The sequence below is a fragment of the Schistocerca gregaria genome, chromosome 8 (assembly GCF_023897955.1).
Source record: "Schistocerca gregaria isolate iqSchGreg1 chromosome 8, iqSchGreg1.2, whole genome shotgun sequence".
Lineage (NCBI taxonomy): Eukaryota > Metazoa > Arthropoda > Insecta > Orthoptera > Acrididae > Schistocerca > Schistocerca gregaria.
The window spans coordinates 248,037,615-248,056,695 of record NC_064927.1 but is presented as its reverse complement, the minus strand read 5'-3'; the positions used below and the strand labels follow the sequence as shown (position 1 = coordinate 248,056,695).

At 43.0% G+C, this 19,081-nt stretch overlaps 1 protein-coding gene across 14 annotated transcripts in view; it reads left to right on the top strand.

Annotated features, from left to right (window-relative positions):
• Positions 1-19,081, top strand: part of LOC126284122 (afadin) — a 995,168-nt gene that overhangs the window by 666,619 nt on the left and 309,468 nt on the right. The window lies entirely within an intron of this gene.

Genomic DNA, 19,081 nt, shown 5'->3' with positions numbered 1-19,081 from the left:
AGCTGCATACCGCAGTACGGCGATGGACATTATCATGCGTCTTGCAGCCACCATGAAAAGTGCTGAATCTGAAAACGGTGTGATCGATAATACAAAACGTGAAATAAAAGGAATATTGTCTGATACCGTGGCTACAAACTTGAGGCGTAGAAATCTGTCACCGCAAACGATACATTAATTGTTCAGAAGCGTTGTGTCTGTCTTCCTCTAATTTTATCAGGGATTTCGGGAGGGTCTTCTGTTTTCCCAAAAACTTTCACTTACATGTTTCTCCTTGTTTCACAACTATAAACAGTTATTTTACTCTTAGGAGCAGACCGGGATGGCCGAGCGGTTCTAGGCGCTTCAGTCCGGAACCGTGCTGCTGCTAGGGTCGCAGGTTCGAATCCTGCCTCGGGTATGGATGTGTGTGATGTCCTTAGGTTAGTTAGGTTTAAGTAGTTCTAAGTTCTATGGGACTGATGACCTCAGATGTTAAGTCCGCCCGCATGTCGTGGTCGTGTAGTAGTGTTCTCGCTTCCCACGCCCGGGTTCGATTCCCGGCGGGGTCAGGGATTTTCTCTGCCTCGTGATGGCTGGGTGTTGTGTGGTGTCCTTAGGTTCGTTAGGTTTAAGTAGTTCTAAGTTTTAGGGGACTGGGTGACCATAGATGTTAAGTCTCATAGTGCTCAGAGCCATTTACTCTTAGGAGAGAGAGGACAGACATAGCGTGCATCTGTGAGACGCACACTGTCACTGTCTCTCTCTCTCTCTCTCTCTCTCTCTCTCTCTCTCTCTCTCTCTCCCCCTCCCTCCCTCCCTCCCTCCCTCCCTAAAACAAACACACACACACACACACACACACACACAGATAGAGAGAGAGGTAATTTCAATGGACAAATGTTCCAGATGTAAATTAAAAACAGTTGTATCGCCTGATTGCGGCATAGGTTTTCGGGAGGTTTTCTTTGGTTGTAAGGCAAATGTCAAAACTGGTAACCCCTCCCATATATTCTCAGTTTTGAACGCTTGTGTCCCATTACCAGCTTGCCTGCTAATCAGCTGAAAAGAATCGCCACTTCACAGTAGGCCGGATTGCAAAGAGCCCGCTCTATTGCTTGAAGTAGAGACTGGAAGGAAAAAGGTAAATATACATGCGTGATATGGGTGCTTTTTAGAGTATCCGTAATATGATACGGCACGCGTAAATATGGCATTAAAAGTAACTGAAAAAAAATCCTCTTGTGAAACCGGCGAGTTAAAGGAAAGAGTTCGTCTGTAAATCTTGAATATTTCTTACTGTTCACTTGAGCTTGAACAGTTAGTGGCCACACACTTCCATAAGGTTGTATCTGCCAGTGGATGAGACACGTTTCTGGTCACAGCTGCTGTCGAAAGCGTAAGAGAATAGCATTGCAAATACCGCTCTCTCGCCGTTGAAATTATTCGCAGAGTTATTCCTACTTTGCATAATTTAATTATATTTGAATGCAAAAATCGCGATAACTCAGTTTCTTTCTGTGTACTCCGCAAGTTCTAAGTTTGAACAAGACTTGGCACAATCGATGGGACCTAAACTCCTTACAAAGTTGGCACTAAGTTCCCCTGTAGCGGCTTTTCTCTCCTTTAAGAAACTCGTTTCGTGACGTCCGATAAACCACCGGGACGAGCGGCACGTGTTTCCTGTGTAAACTGCAACGGCGAGTGACTTTTATTCGGAGCGGTGATTGCTGCTGCCTTACTCCATTCGCTACGCAGTAACTCATGATTTTTTGAAGAGTCTGTTCACGGGGCTTGTCGCGGTACAAAAGATAAAAACAGTCTCAGGTTTTTGCAGCTCAATCTCTCACTTCCTGAAAAAGTAGTGCGTTTTGCCAGCTCGAGATAAGCGACGTCCGACTGCCTTCATCAAAACGTTAGCGCTTAAAAGCAGCGTCCTTGTGGGTCATAAGTAGAGTCGTTTCCTTCCTGTACGCTTTAAATACAATCTAATGGAAAAATTTAAGCTACTTACATAACGCAGATGATATGACATTAGGGACCTAAAGAAGTAGACGAACTTAAGAGCATCTTTGACCTTACGGATTTCTCCGTGTGCTTTATTCCTGACTTTCTTCCTGGGTTGCTTCGCTCACCGTTCATAGCCCCGCCATTAGCACAATCCGACAACACCAGTGGGGGCACCCGGACTACAACGAGACTTTTAGAACTCATGTTGGTGTCCATCGTGTACTTCGGACATTGCGTACTGTTTTGCGCAAAGGCCTAAGATAGCTTTATGTCAATCAGACTACGATTAATTCTGTAATTCAGTAGAATTTCCAAATCGATGTAATTTAGCTACCAATTACAAAACAAAAACCTACACTTGCATTACTATTGTATTAATGGGCAATACTACAATTAATAGCAATGATAATAAGAATGATAATTATAATAGCCCTATGTCAAGCACAACACCCACACCAATCAAGTAGGCAACTTTCTACATCACCGAAGGAAGTTCAGTTGTGGTAACATCACGTTCGGTATGAGTTACAACATCTTAAGCTAATGTAAGTATGACAGTAATATTATTTCCTACCATTTCTGTATCGAAGCCTAAACTTTCATTAGATCAAAGCAACACACAACATTATCGCATTTTTGTGTTTTGAGTCATCCTCACCTGCGTTTGTAATAATTTATGTAGTTTATAGTTCCGTCTATCGCGCAGTTGAAATTTGTCATGTATATTTACGCCAAGCACATCTACGTACTCCGCAAGTCAGCTAACTGTGTGGCGGTGGGTACTTCTAGAACCACTAACTGATACCCTTCTCTGCCCCTCTCGCGAATGGCGCGAGGGAAGAACGATTGCTAGTTAGCCTCTGTATCAGCTCGGATTTCTCGAACTTTCTCGTCGTGGTCATTTCACGAGACGCATGTTGGAGGAAGTAATATGTTGTCAGACTCTTCCCGGAAAGTACACTCTTGAAATTTTAATAGTAACTTAAGCCACTCCATGATGCACAACGCCTCTCTTGTAGGGTCTACCACAGGAATTTACTGAGTATCCTTGCGACGCTCTCGCGCCTTCTGATCGAACCCGTGACGAATCGCACCGCTCTTCGTTGGATTTCCTCTGTCTCTTCTATCAATCCTACCTAGAAAGGGCATCCAGATTGATGAACAGTACTCAGGGCCGGCGGAACAAGATCCTTGTAAGCTACTTCCTTCGTGGATGAATTACATTTCCTTAAAATTATTTCTGTGAATCTCGCGTGTGGCATCTCCTTTTCTTACAATCTAATTTATAAGGTCGTTGCACTTAAGATGGATGGTTACTCTTAGATATTTTATAGTAGGTGCTGTTTGTAGCAATTTGTCATCAGTAGTTTAGTTGTGCAGTAGTGGATTTATTTTCTTGTGTATGTGCAGTATGCTATATTTATTTACGTTCATGGTCATGTGTAAGAGACTGAGTCAGTCATCTCTGTAGGTCCTTCTGCAAATCGATAGCGTCTTCTAATGTTGCTACCTTCTTATAGGCAACCATATCGTCTGCGAACAGCTTTAAAGAGTATCGAATGCATTCTACTAGACCATACATTGTGAACCAGGTGTGTACAACCTTTTAACTTATTGCGCCACATTAGAAGAAGATGAATATTTTTGGGCTGCACATAATATACTTAACACTAACTGCATCCTCTGTGGGAAAAAAAAGGAAATATATTTAGTTAACACGCATCGTACTGTGGCGGAAGGTTCAAATTAAAAAATGGTTAAAATGGCTCTTAGCACTATGGGACTTAACACCTGAGTTCATCAGTCCCCTAGACTTAAAACTACGTAAACCTGACTAACCTAAGGACATCACACACATCCACGCTCGAGGGAGGATTCGAACCTGCGACCGTAGCAGCCGCGCGGTTCCAGAGTGAAGCGCCTGGAACCGATCGGCAACACCGGCAGGCAGGTAAGCATTACTCATCACGTTTATAATATGCGTTAACAAACATGGATTAAAGGCCACTGGTGATGCTTCGTAAATAAAAGGAAGTGAAACGCGATTGGCACAAAAACAAACAACTTGTTAAGTCATTGTTGAAGCATTCTGGACGAGGATGTTAAACGTTGGCGTGCCGTGACGCACTGGAATACTGCTCGTAAACGTACTTGTAGGGTAGAGGAGACGGCTGAGAGCTCCGTTGTGGTGCGCCAACGCTCTCGGCTTACACTGCGGTGCGCCAGCTAATTGGCAGATAGGCGAGCCGCCGTACACGGGCTGCAGGCATCGCGCGCACGTTGGGAATACGAGGCCACGGAATGTAGGGAAACACTAAAAACAGATGTCGGCTTGTTGTCACTCTGCTGCAGAAATCTATAGAGGAGTGCTAACGTCATATACGTTTCTCATCTTGTAGTACTTAGTACTGTGTGAACTATCATTAGTTACATTAAATCTTTGCAACAGTTTTCGTGTCTCAAGTCGTTGATGCGATACGTTTCGTATGTTATTATGGTGCCCCTAGAAGAGTTTTATTCATTTGATTTAGCTGTCGCAATAGGAAAAACAATGTTATTTAATTCTTTTATTAAAGAAATAGAAAATAAGCTGCAAACCAACTTTTCAGTATTCGCGACCCAAATTTTCAGTCATAATTTTCATCCCCCACCCCACCCCACCCCCTTTCGTCATACGGTAATTTATATATTATTTTGACCCAAAAGCTACAAAGTTACAAACTTCACACATTACCAAGTTTAACAAACACCGATCGTCTATATTGACAAAGGCAAGCGGCGAAATCAAAACACAATTTAGTAACAAATCGTACTTTGAATTTTGGCCAGGGTGGAATGATTAGCTTTCAGCACTGAGAACACAGCATTTCGTATAGTATTACTATTTTCTACATCCTATCTGTGTGAAACAGTATTTTCTATGTTGGCTGATTTGAAGACAGAACAAAAATCTCAGCTTAACTTTAAAAAAGAACTCAAGAGTGTCTATCTCTTAAATATTGCACCCTCCTCCGAAAAACTTTGCTCTGCAACATAGGCACAAGGAAGTCAGTAATAATTACAAAACTTGTTTCTAATTTAGTGTAGAACAGTTAATTACTAAATGCATTCTGCCGTACTCATAGAGTCCTGTGTATAAGCTCTTTATGTAAATGTAAATGTGAATTTATTATATGATTTTTTTATCATGACAATATATTTTGCTTGCTTTTCATTCGGTAAATTGATGAAGTTTTGGATTCATATTTTTTACAGTCCGATAAGTTCTCACCCCCTCCCCCCTCCCCGTTTAGTGTTATCGCTGCACGAAGCCAGCGAGTTACAGTTGTTGTCCGTTTTACGTACTTAATCAGCTTCAGTAACGATCCGTGGCACGTTCTAATAATACGTGAAAATTTAGTACTCCTCTGCAATTTAAACGTCTCTCAGTATCGGTTGCATTCCATTTTGTTTTCACCTTTCATGTATTTACAACGGTGCAAGCCAAATTTTATTTTCTGTGCGATTATAAGTGATGGAAGTGCGCTATAAGCTGTTACCTCTCTGGAAGAAGTGCTTTGAGGTAAAGTTCAATGAACTCTTGTCTCCTCCGTGAGGAAGTTGTCTTACGGGCGACGGGGGAAGTTCCGTATCGGTAACAATTAAAGAGTTGGAACGTGCTGTCGTGAGCAAAGTTAGCCAGCGGGGTGGTGGGAGGGAGGGGCTGTTTTGACGGAAGCGCAGTCGGAGAACGGCACCAGTTCATCACAGCATCGACACGGCGGGGCCGGCGACCTCAGCTGCCGGCGGAAGGACGAACAACTTCCTCTGCCACATCACAACCCTTCAACTGTTCTTTAGTTCTCCGTAAAATTCAAGTCTACCAATTACAGAATGATCTGTAGCCAGCGGATAAATATTATATTGGCAATAGTGGTAGGTTTCTTGCTGTTTGGACCCTCCCCCAAGTCAACCAACCAACTAAATTTGAACACTCAATTTAACGATCACATTGATTTGCTGAAGACTGGAGAAATCCAACAAATCTGTAGTAGTAGCGGCGTATATTTAAGACACAGGTCACCCAGTGAAAACTGAAGACAACACAGAATTTCTATACAAAATCTAAAGATGTGAAAAGACGAAATTCAAGTTGAAATTGAAATATTAAAGCGTAGTACAGTAAACAAGAATACTGTTGTAAATGAAATAACGGAAATTGAAAGCACAAAATTTTGCAATAGCCCTAAGCCTAGATTAATACATTAGATGTTGTTTTTGTTTTATTTGGCCTCCATATGTTGTGACACCTTGACGCTGGTCATCACAACAGCATTGATGCGTTCTGTGAGCTGTTCCAGTGTTCTCGGCACTGTGGAGTAGGTAAACACGGTCCTTAAGATACCCCCAAGGAAACAAGGCATTAGCTCAGAGTACATGATGGACCAAAGGAAAAGAGCCACATAATCTTCACCACTACGCGCAATCCAGCGATGAGTAACTTTGTCGACGAGGTAGTGAAGGACATCGATGCTCCAATGAGGGGGGGGGGGGGGGTCTCGTTAAACATGACATTTTCGGAATCAGCGGTCAATGTGGAAACAACGACATGTGCAACATTTCAGGCTAAGAGGTACTAGTCACACTGTTCACACGGAAGGAAAAGACCCATACAGCTTCGTCTGTAACATTGCACGTAACAGTTTAACCTTTGGCGAATCCCGTCATTGCGCCACAGTTTCATGAGGATTTTCCGTGCTCCACGCTCTCAAATTTGGCGATTAACCTTTCCATATGCTTGAAAGGTGGCTTCGTCGCTGAGTATCAAGTTTGGGGCGAACTGTTCATCCCCGAGTGATTCCTGCGTTATGTCGTAACATTGAAGGCGCCGGCTATAATCTTTCGGTTTTAATTGTTGCTCGATGTGCATACGGCACAGTTCGAAATATAACCGCCGTCGCAAAATCTTTCACAAAGTTCGCTGCGGTATTCAAAATTCATGGCTTGCGCGGACTATTGCTCTTTTTGGACTGCGTTCGGAACATTCCCTCGCCCTTTCCACTGCTGCATCTGGCATACTTCTTCGACCGATACTTTTCCGTTTACAGACACAACCAATGTCCTTAAATTCTCGCTACCAACGCACGATTCTCTATTTTCATGGTGGATCTTTTCAAAAATGCCCTCTGAGTGCACGCTGCACTGTCGTAACAGATAAACATTTCGCAAACTCCAACACACACACACACACACACACACACACACACACACACACACACACACACAGTCTTTTATTTCCTAACTTGTCGCCATATTGTTAGGACACTGCACTGATAACGTCAGCTGGTGGGCCCCATGCAAACTAGATGAGTTTACGGTACTAGTTGTGCGTCAGTCATATTTTACACGAATTACTTCGGAAAACATAGAACCTTTTTTTTTTTAAAAAAAAAAGAAGGAATTATTTATAGTGGCCCTGTATTGTTCCAAGGAATCGAACATGACATTTTATCTGGATATTATACTTTCTGCATGCGGTGTGACGAACAATGCAAGAAGCGTTCAAATTTGTAAAAAAAAGTACGATCACCGATTTCTCAGTCGAAATCTCCAATCCATTGTAACAGCCATTGAAGACTTTTTCATTTTTTTAATTGGCCTTTGAGTGTGTACTTAATTTAACCATCGGCAACACATAGTGACAATGTACACATAATTGAATAAACAAATACAGAAATGCATATTTACAAGAATAAAAAGCTTAACTGTTACAGGTTTGTACATGATGTCTTAAAAATTGAATTGAATTGGAAAATAATTAAAATTGCCCTGGCTTACAATTCACACCATTTCTGAAATATCTTCATCAGCAAGACATATTTATAATTGACGTACACCATTAAAACCTACAGATTGTGACCAGTACTCTTGATGAAGTTAACTATCACTTTACATAGACGAACGTCTCTAGTACACAAAAGAGAAGAAGCTGATTGTGGAAGATGGTAGCCCATACTCAGCAATGTCTTCAGAAAGACCAACCGTTCACGGTCAAATTTGGGGCACATAAATAAGATGTGGTTGACATCAGCTTCCGTCTCAGGATCACGCAAATCGAGTTCCGCCTTGAATTTCTCACAGCAGGATATTTACTGGTCACTGCTTAGAAAGTTAAGGTCCAATCCAGTAGTTTAATATAGTGGTTCCACCAAGAAATATGTTACGAATTAAAGTAGGGACCCAAGAATCGTAAGTAAAACCTGTGGCGTGCGGCGATAATTGAAATAATTAGTATAATATATGGATTCCAAAATAGCGCTATGCGTCCATCTATGGGAATTCCTCAGTTGGCTAGACGTCTAACATCACTACATTGGAGTGTACTTTCTCGTACCGCGAGATACCTAAGTATTCATTGTGAACAGCAGTTGTCTCAAGACATTACCCTTGGGAAGAGCGGTTGCGCCTCCCGTTACCAAGAAATTTTCATTAACAAGCTTTGAAGTGATACTGAGACAAATGCTTTTCGATAGTCTCGAAATATTGCATCTACCTTACACCCTTGATCCGTGGTTCTCGGCATGTAAACAAAACTGCAGTAACTTGGTATACTCGTTACCGCAACTTGGCAAAATGTGTGTATACGTTATTGTTGATCACGATAATGGGAAATTCGAAACTAAAATAGGACTAATATCACCAAAATTATACTCAGCAGTGTTATTTAAGCAAGTTTGCAGCCTCCTGAATTGAGAAAGGAAGAACGAATACATGTTAATAGTACGTAACTGGAACGAATTCCGTTTTACTGTCCACAGTGGCTCTAATGTAGGTGAACTTGAGCAAAGAGTGAAAGAATTTGATGGAGAAAGTGCGCAAGTAGACCAGAAAATCAATTACAGCAGGAGAATGGATTGTGTAACCAACATATCGAAAAGAAGGTAGTACTATACAAATTAACAACGAAGTCAGAGACCCAGTGAGGGAGTTTTTATACAGCTTCTGTTTCACCTAAAGTGAATTTTGGGAGTCTCTTCCGGTGACGGAAGGAAACAGTGACGAACTACGCTGTTCTGTGAACTTCTATACCTTTTCCGTTAAAGGAATGTGGGCGGTAGACTGAAGAACAGTGATAATTTCTTGCAATGGTGAGTAATTTTTATGCTATTTTATTCGTTGATGACTTACATAATCTGAGTATTTTTCCAATGGAAATGCTGGTATTCTTTACGCGCAGTGCCCTAACTTGAGGGAGACAGAGGTGAGCTAGACCAAGATCGTACCCGTGTGGTGGATTGGCGATCCTTGTTCCGGAAAAGCGGGTAGCCTTGTGTTGTACATAGGCTGATTTTCACATTTATCTAGATAATCGCCGGTCTTATCCCCGACCTTCGCGTCAGAAATTGTCATACACAATTGATAGATGATAGCGCACAAAGTTGATATGATGATTAGACAAATCACGCTCACAGTTTCCTTCCGTTAGGGCAACTGACGACCATGGGAACCGGAAAAGCATTTGGCGACACAGTTTGAAAAAATTTGCCCAATTTCCTCTACAGAGCAGGCAGAACATGCCATTCACAATCCGTACTCCAAAGCTACAGCACGCTGTATTGTTTCCTACCTAAACTTAGCAGCAAAAAGGGAACAATCAGTACCAGACTGCGGCCATCGGACCACGACCGACTCCTCCGCTCCTGGAAAGTACCAGGTTGTATTGTGTATATAGTGGCCAACGCCGGCGTGACAGTAGACTGTGCACGGAGCGCGTAGCCCGACCGCGTTTGTTTGTAAACAGGTGTGTGTGTGTAGGGGGGCGGGGCCGGCCGCACGTGGCCTGGACGCGTGCCAGCGTCCGCTAGCGCCGTGCGGTCGCGGCCCACACTTTCTGGCCAGCTGTTTACCTCAGCTGCGTGGGATCGTTGGCCTTTGCAACTGCGACCGAAGCACGTCCGCGTCACTAGGGACGTCAACATCCCGCGGTTGGCTACTTACGCAGTGAAAGAACCCAAAGAAGAACAGCATTATTTCCACCTGGCCGTTTGGTTAAAATGTCTACGTCTACACACTCGTATATACTCCTGAAAACGCCTAAAGATGTTAGACTTAAAGTTCTGTTTCGATGCCACTGCCATTTCCCCCCTTTCCTCTTGCATCCGCGAATGCTGCGTGGCAACAACGGAAACGTTCCTTTTTGTCGTACCTCGAAGAACCAGCTGCGTTACGCGAAGTCAAACTCGTTGCTGGGTACAGAATCCACACACACTGTTGGTGATGCACGGTGCGCGAAATAAAGAATTCGACCTGCTGCTCCGCAGATTAAATCGGAAACGTTTATTGGCGGACCCGGATTAATTCTCTGCACTGTTACACATGTAGGATCAGTGAAAATAAGGGGACTGCTATCCTCGCTTTGAGCTGTGAGACAGGATGAAACTTTCCACACCGTCATAGTCGGTAATGAAACCATGGAACAGTCCAGTACTTCCCCAGGTTTGACCACTGTGCTGGAACGTACACCGCAAACAGTTCATATAACTTGTACAACTGGGTCCCAATAGTTCCCTCCTATAATCTCACGAAAAAAAGGAATAAAATTTAAGGTCAGTAGAGAAAGACACAAAAACACCACATGCAAGTTTCTACGGAAACTAATATACGTCATTGTCTTCACTGGACACTTCGCCAAGTCCGTCTCATTCACTAAACACTACCAGGCAACTAGCTGCTTGGCTCCTCGGACTGATTCGACGTCTCTGCTTATTGAGCGTGAGCACACTCATTAAACGGCAACACTCGGCCGCTAGGAAGCAGGAATGAATCAACCTGCTTAGGGGTACCCGCTTTCGGAGTTTCACAAATTTTCTTGCTGTAATCTATGGTAAAGATCTTTTCCCTACTTCATAAGAACACTACAAAACACCCCTTCAAAATGGTTCAAATGGCTCTGAGCACTATGGGACTTAACATCTGAGGGCATCGGTCCCCTAGAACTTAGAACTACTTAAACCTAACCAACCTAAGGACATCACACACATCCATGCCCGAGGCAGGATTCGAACCTGCGACCGTAGCAGTCGCACGGTTCCGGACTGCGCGCCTAGAACCGCGAGACCACCGCGGCCGGCAATCAGAATAACACAGGCACTGCAATATCGTAGTCGTGATTAAGTACGGACGTTGAGTGCACAATTAAGCTGTAGTAATGTAGCACTGGCAGGCCGAAAAGATCGATTTTCTTGGTAAAATGGCCTCTAACAAAGCTGTGTATAGAAAATTAGGTGATGTAGTGTATAGAACTGCAAATATGCTCCATTATCGAAGAGTGATTTGTGCTAAGAGTTCGATGATGTACTCCAACCTACACAGGAAACGCGTACAAAATCGTTCACTTCCGCCATGAGAAAATATAATGCTACTTCAAAAGAAAATTGAGCACAGAGCAACGCCACTGATAAATCCCCGTGACAAAACAGTGCACTATTAGTATCTTGTTTAGGTTACAGCAATGTGCTTGTATGGGCTAATGACGATTTTTGTAGCTTATCATTCAACGATGTAAGTTTTTCGAATACTGTAAATTTATCTTAATTATTTATCACATTTACAGAATACACATCATACAGCTGCCCTGTTTGCGTCTACTGTCGTCACAAATTCGGTAATGTGTCAAAAGTGTGTGTGTGTGTGTGTGTGTGTGTGTGTGTGTGTGTGTCAGCGTAATTGTTAGACATTTTCTGAACAGAGATTAAATATAAAAATAAATTCAAAGCAGTTTCCAGTGTTACAAACACACACACACACACACACAACCTTTGTCTGTGTAGTGGCAGTGTCGCGGGTCTTTGGTTATACTTGCGAACTCTTGTACTCCCTGTACTTCCTACGCGGTTGTAATCCGCGTACCCGACAACAGACTCAAATGATGAGTTTTTTGTTAAATGGGCAGCGGCGGAGACCCGCGAGTCAGACCCCCCAGCGTATGGAGGTGGCGAATTCGGAGATGACGTCATAGGAGCTGCTGGCGAGTTTAAAGCCTGTATACGGAGCCCGTTTCTGACGTCCTGTCTACACATCACGATGGCTGCCGGCCGACTCCAGACTAGGCTAGCTCCACATCTCTACACGAGATTATCTAACATTAAGCTTTCCAGCCAACCAGAGTCACGAGCAGAACGTAGGTATTTTCGTGGACGATTTCCTGCTCCAGTTAGTAGACATGGCAGGATTTCTAGAACATTCTCTGTTATAGGTGATGCAAAATACGGGCCATCACAAGAAATCACAAACCTGTAGCCTCCAGCCACGCCTACTTAGGGGGATAAGGGAGATGTTAGCTCGTCACTTTTAGGCTAGATACTGCCTCTGGCAAATGCAATAGCCGTCTGACGAACACAAACTCGCGGCGAGGAAATAATATTTTACAGAACGAGTGTCGAAAGCCTCCGTATGAGCTCTAATTTCTCGAGATGTGTGTGGGAGGAAGTAATATGTTACCCCTATTTTCTTGCAATGTCTAGTCGCTGCATCTTACCATCAAGCAGAGATGAACGCTATTACTGTGGTTTGTAGAGCAGCTGCATAACACCCTAGAGGGCGATCTCATGACGAAAAGCACCGCTCTTCGTTGCGTCTTCTTCCTGTCTCCTATTGATCCTACACGGTAAGAGTACTAGACTGGTGACCAATCCTCAAGAGTCAATCTTACAAGCGTTTTGTAATCCAGATATTTCGTGGATGAATTACATTTCCTTAAGATATACCCAATGAATCTCAATCTTCTTTTCCTGCAATCTGTTTGGTATTCGACTTCAGGTCGCTCTGGACGGATGCTTGTACGTATTTCACAGTCGTTACTGTTTCCAGTGATCGACCGACAATAGTGTAATCGAACACCAAAGGACTGGTTCGCCTATTTATGCTAAATACATTATATCTATTAATGTTGAGCGTCAGCTGCCTCTCTGTACACTAGTTATCGATCCGCAGCAGGTATTCCTTCATTTTGCTTATCTTTTGGCGTTGTAAACAAGTACTTTATTTAGCAGTACGTGTTAATTTGAGCGGTAAATCATCTCAAGTGCGCTAATGATGCGGATACATGTATGAAATGTTGCCTGCCCTGCACCTTACACATTGTAATGTATTACACCTCACCTGCTTGGGAGGTAATACTTCGCGTTTGGTTTTATGGTTTTAGGTAAGTAAATGAGTTAGAGGCAGCGGTATCTTGTTTTCCCCTAATAGCACAGGAACTGAGCAGGCTCATAAACAGGCGCGCTCAGATATTTGTATTACATTGTCGAATAACTGAATTATTCATCATAATCATCTTTCATATATGTTAAAGACAGAACCACAAATAAATTCTAGTAACAGAATTAGCAATAACACAGAGCGAGATGGCGTAGTGGTTAGCACACTGGACTCCAATTCGGGAGGATGACGGTTCAAAACCGCGTCCGGCCATCGTGATTTAAGTTTCCCGCGATTTCGCTAAATCGCTTCAGGCAAATGCCGGGGTGGTTCCTTTGAAAGGGCACGGCCGATTTCCTTCCACATCCTTCCCTAATTCGATGGATGTTTGGTCCCCTCCCCCAAGTCAACCAACGAACTAGCAGGAACGAAGTATAATATTTTTTTTTAGAACATGACATGATTGCCAGCGGATACAAACATGGGATGAACAACCGTAAAAGACACATACACACGTGTCTAGTTACATACATTAAACGATTATACGCTGCAGAGTATGACACAGACGACGGGCTTTCGTTGTATAGAATCGGACAGTAGTGATCCGCAGAGCTGTTTCAGTTTTAGAAAGTTTGTGTGTAGCTCAGTAGCTGGAGCTCGTGGTAGGTCACGGCCTCGCTCACCTCAGACCTTGGCGGAAGTTAATCCTCCGTCGACCTCCCGCCCTTGTTGAACTAACAGAGTGGAGTTTGAAATCCCGAGAACAAACTGGCCGCGTTATTGGTTACTGCCTGCTTCGCCCATGTTGATTTTTCCGCAATCCACGGAGGGCCTCCACCACTCCCTTCCCGTCACGTGACTCTTACGTCCGTCTGCCCCTTCCCTCAGATGTTGGATAGAACCTTTGCTGCGTGCCGGAAACAAACCTTATATATTGAGCAGAGTGGAGGCATAATTCGAATTGCGTGACTTTTTTCTCATTGTTGACCGAATTAGAGAGGCAGTGAACCGTGAAACTGTGTGTATCCGGCAATTATGAGGGAGGCGCTGTCACGGGGACCACCATGTGGAACTGCCTGTTACAAAACATCTGTCAAGCGAAGGCTACCTCAGTTCTTGTGTAGTGAAGTATGCCGTCGACTTCAGCCATGTGATTTTCACCTTCGTGACGCCCGCAGCTTCACTAAACCATAACGGGGAGCGGAAAAACGCCAGCTCATTTTCTTTCTTCGTATCTGGCCGAAACGGGATCACATAAACATTTACTCACGACATGTTCCTTCGGTTATTATTCCCTTTCCTTTCTTCCTAGGGTACTTTTTTCATTGTATCATTGTCGTCATTCTCTCTTCCTGTTATGGTTTTTCTTTGGTTGCTTTCTTGGAAACTCATCAGTCTTTTATTTTACTTCTTAATTTCCCGTTGTTTTGAATATCGTCATCCTTGAAATCATGTCTTGTAAGTTCTGATGAGTTGTTTCGATGATTTTTTAAAACATCGGAATGTTTCATTAGTTAGTCTGTGTTCCGCAATTCTTCCCACGGCAGAAAAATATATACCAAACCTGTGCCGGATGAAGTTAAAACAAACTAAGACAGTCCTCTGCAGTTGTTTGTGTATTTCTTTGTAGAAATAATTGTCAAAATAATTGACATGCCTATACTTCGCAACTCAGCACTTCTATGCCCCGTTAACAGTCAGCAGCTGTGCTCTGTCACTGCATTTTTTTTAAAAAGATTATTGGGCAACATTTATGCTAGGCGGTGCATATGCTTCGTTCGCCCTATTGACGTAATATTTGGGACAAAGTATGAGTCCTCTGACTTTCGATGGTGACGAATAATTAGAGCTCCATTTACGGAGCAAGAGTCTCAGAGAATAAGTGTGTTGTCAGATGTATCGAAGGCAGCAGTATTAAGTTGGTTTACTGTAAGTTGTAGAAAAAAATCATGATCAAGGAGTAAATGTGGACAAAACTAATACTTGGTTAATGAGATTGCCAGTGATTGAAGTCATGAATTAAACAACGTAATCAACTGCTTATTGCAATGACAGTCCGGCGCGAGCTTCACCGATGTAAAATTACAACCCGAGTGAAAATATCCGAACGTCTGATCACCAGCAAGGCGAAGTTAGTGTTGTGAAAATGTTGTCGAAACCAACGGTGATTAGAAGGTGATGTTTCGATAAGTCATCTTCCTCCACGTTTCTGATGACAGACGTGGTTACCTGTCGAACTATCTAATCTCATTGTATTTCTTTGTCTACTTCCGCTAGGACGTATAGGTGACATAGATATGTGCAAGCTTTAGATGTAAAAGCGTGCTGCATCGCCTCCATAGACAGTACTAGATCTATGCAGACATAATTTGGAAATCCAGCAAATAACCGATACGTTACCTGGTGTCATCGCAGCCGACGATTTCACTGTCGAACCGCGTCTGATTTCGTGCCATATCTTCGCTGAGTGGTGCAGACTGCAGACTTCTCCTCAAAAAAATTCGCGTATTATTTACACTTAGCTTCAGTGTCGAATCGCTGTACGACTCTTTCAGGGATGTCCAAATTCGATATGATGATTGCACAGGTTGTCTGTTGTTCAGCTAATCCTTATCCGCCATGTTTTCTGCCGAGTTTCGATTAAAGTAAACGAAAAGAAAGAAGAAAATAACTTTCTCGAATAAAACAGACAGAGTACGATCCATAAGTTACATACGTTGTAATTCGCCTGTGCACCGACGTGAGCGCTTAATGGCACTGGGTCGATCCACAGGCCAGGGACTGGGCATCAGTTAGCTATTTGTATCGACCGGGCATTCCAGCGACACGGCCGTCAAAAGGAGAGACGACAAACACAGAAGATGTTGAGCGATGAATAAGGTAAAATTTCAACTCAGTCTATTTCTTATTTGTAGCGTGACAATTTACGAAGTTGTATATTTATGTAACTTGGTTCGTTCAGCTTAGTGGACGGTAGTGGGCTCGGTATCGGACGCGTTTTCTGTTGAATATGTGCTGGGTGATGTTTGTGCAGCATCTCACTGAGTAAGTTTGTTGCAGGTTTGCCGAAGGAACCAAAGCGAAATCAGATGAAACGCTCGACTGGCCTGGCACGACGGCGTTCTGCCATCACTGCTTGACAACGACGATATTTTTAATTTTGTTTTTGTTTTCTAATCTTCAGAATCTCTATTGGTCTTGCGTAATATATGCTTGAAAACTATTGAATTCATCGTCTATTTGGGTAGAACCTGTTACACAATCAATATCGACCTTTTTCCTTTTCCTAGGAGGAAATAAATTTCTTACTTCGATATACCCAAATGGTTCAAATGGCTCTGAGCACTATGGGACTCAACTGCTGTGGTCATTAGTCCCCTAGAACTTAGAACTACTTAACCTAAGTAACCTAAGGACATCACACAGATCCATGCCCGAGGCAGGATTCGAACCTGCGACCGTAGCAGCCGCGCGGCGCGGACTGGAGCTCGGCAAGATATACACATGACCGCTTTCTTTTAAGTTACGCTGTGGCCGCAAATTGAAAATTTTGGCTGACATGAGTAATTTTTCAAGCGTTTATAAACGTTGTGATCGTAATTTGATGTCAGATACTCTGATGATTTCGGTGTTTTGAAGTGATAAATACATCGAAGAGACGAATAAGTTCAAAATTGAAGTCAGTGTCTCAGGTTATCAATATGCAACATCTTGCTGGCAGAAGAAACGCTGCCTACTGGACATTGTTACTGTTTGATGCTTCGTTAATTTGGGTCCGCAATTGTTTCAGGCGTTTTCTCTCATATTTTTATATAACTGAATGACAAGTTTTACGTTAGCCTAATTGAGTCTTCTGAACTTTATTACTGATGTCCGCAATTTCAGAGAACACAAAATGACAGTAATCTGCTAGTTTATTTCTTTGTGGAAGAGGAAACCAATTAAACTTAGGAGGATACACTGCAACTCTCTCTCTCTCTCTCTCTCTCTCTCTCTCTCTCTCTCACACACACACACACACACACACACACACACACACACACACCAGAGAGAGAGAGAGAGAGAGAGAGAGAGAGAGAGAGAGAGAGAGAGAGAGAGAGAGGGGGACAGAGAGAGGGGGGGCTAAATTAGAGTGACTATAAATCGACTGTGGTTGCATGATGAAAATTAGCAGACCTACCCATCTGTGGCTGAATATCAGTTACGTCATTTAGGAGGATCCGTGACGAAATGCTTCTGGTGAGGACTCTACTTGTGATTAATAGCATAAACGTTGTGCATTCAGAAGAATCGTAGGGAATACTGATGGATTCCTGTGTTGTAGTCCCACCAGCATAGTCGGTTTTTAAAGTAAAATGAAATAGAGCTATACTAAACGGAGATAGCAACTTTCTTGGTGGGTCGTTTTCATCGTAATAAAGTATGTCGGAGTCATTATTTAAAGAAAAGAGTACGTCAGCGTGAATCGACGCCAGATGCTGATAAGGGGGTCGCTTTCCAAACGATTTGACAAACGACCGCTAAATGACGCAACCATAATGTCAAATTTTTATGGTTTTAAAACTGTCATTTGTTGCTGCAAAAACAGTGCTAACTCGGAAATAGGCCCAGTGAGATTTTAAAGAACCCACGTGTTGTAAAAAATGGAAATTCCACGCTAAGGTTTTTGTTGGATGATTTTCTTCGCTTTTCGTAAATGCATGACTCAACAACTGTGGCTCGAAACGCATCTTTCAACTAATGGTAATCAGTTACCTTCAGAAAAAACTGTTTACTATTGCTTTCCATCATAGTCATGCTTATACCAGCGATGAATTTCGTGAACGACGAACGACATCTGTGGTTGGCCCAGTAAATGTCTGTGCCTTCCACTACGTGACTGAAGAGGCTCGACATGTCAGTTACCGTGAGTTAGCGGCATTCTTCGGTTTATAAGAAGGCTGCATTAGTGTTTAAGTGTGAAAAATACCTTTTCAGCACAGTTTGGATGAATCTCGGAAACAAGTTCGTGACAGTGTGTGACCAGAGCAATTCTAAATGCGTACTCAATGTCGTAACAGAAATCTAAATTTGGACATATTCGTACGAGTCTTAGACTGAGCAGAAATAAACTGTTCTGCTGTTCCAAGGTGAACCGAAACCAACCAAAGTTATTCGTTCGCTTAGCACTTCCAAGGAAATAATCACGTGGTTCTTTGGCCACAATGAATACACCGCGACAGCTGCTTTAGATCGAAGGACATTTAATTTGTTTGCCAGAAGTCAACGGACGTTAAATTCCAATCTTCATTCCCTTATCTACGAAATCAGAGAGAGAAAAAAAAGAAAGAAAGAAAACGGATTGGTGTACTCAGTAGAATCTTTCTGGCTTAATAGACCACACGTGAAAAAGATGATGTACTACTGAACGAACCCATGCCTTAAGACTGCGCAACTTCGTGAACATTTCGAGACTGTTGATCACCCTGATTTTTCCAATATTGAACGATGTGGAACGAAAAAGACTAAGATCAATACGTCCCTTTCTGATCACAGCCAGGATTCTTACTGAAGAATATTCAGTGCCATCGATGAATTTTTGGCGAAATTGGCCTTCAGCCTCTCCCAGGAGCAATTCGCAAATCGCCAGTTAGTTCGAACTTCCGAGTCACGTTCTTCAAACCCGGGGCAGGCAACGCTGACGCTGTTCTCCCTCCGAGGCTGGCCGGCACCATGATGGACTGGGGCATCATATGTGAGTGCTCGCTCGCCACCTCCCTTATACTGTACTGGGTGCCCGAGTTTTCCCTCCTACATTGGCTCAGTTAGCGGAAGTTTAATTACACCCACCCTCTATAGAGAAACGCTACAAAGAGTTGCACTGAAAATTTTTTTCCCAACTGTTTTTTCTGAAAACTTAACAGGCGGCTTTCGT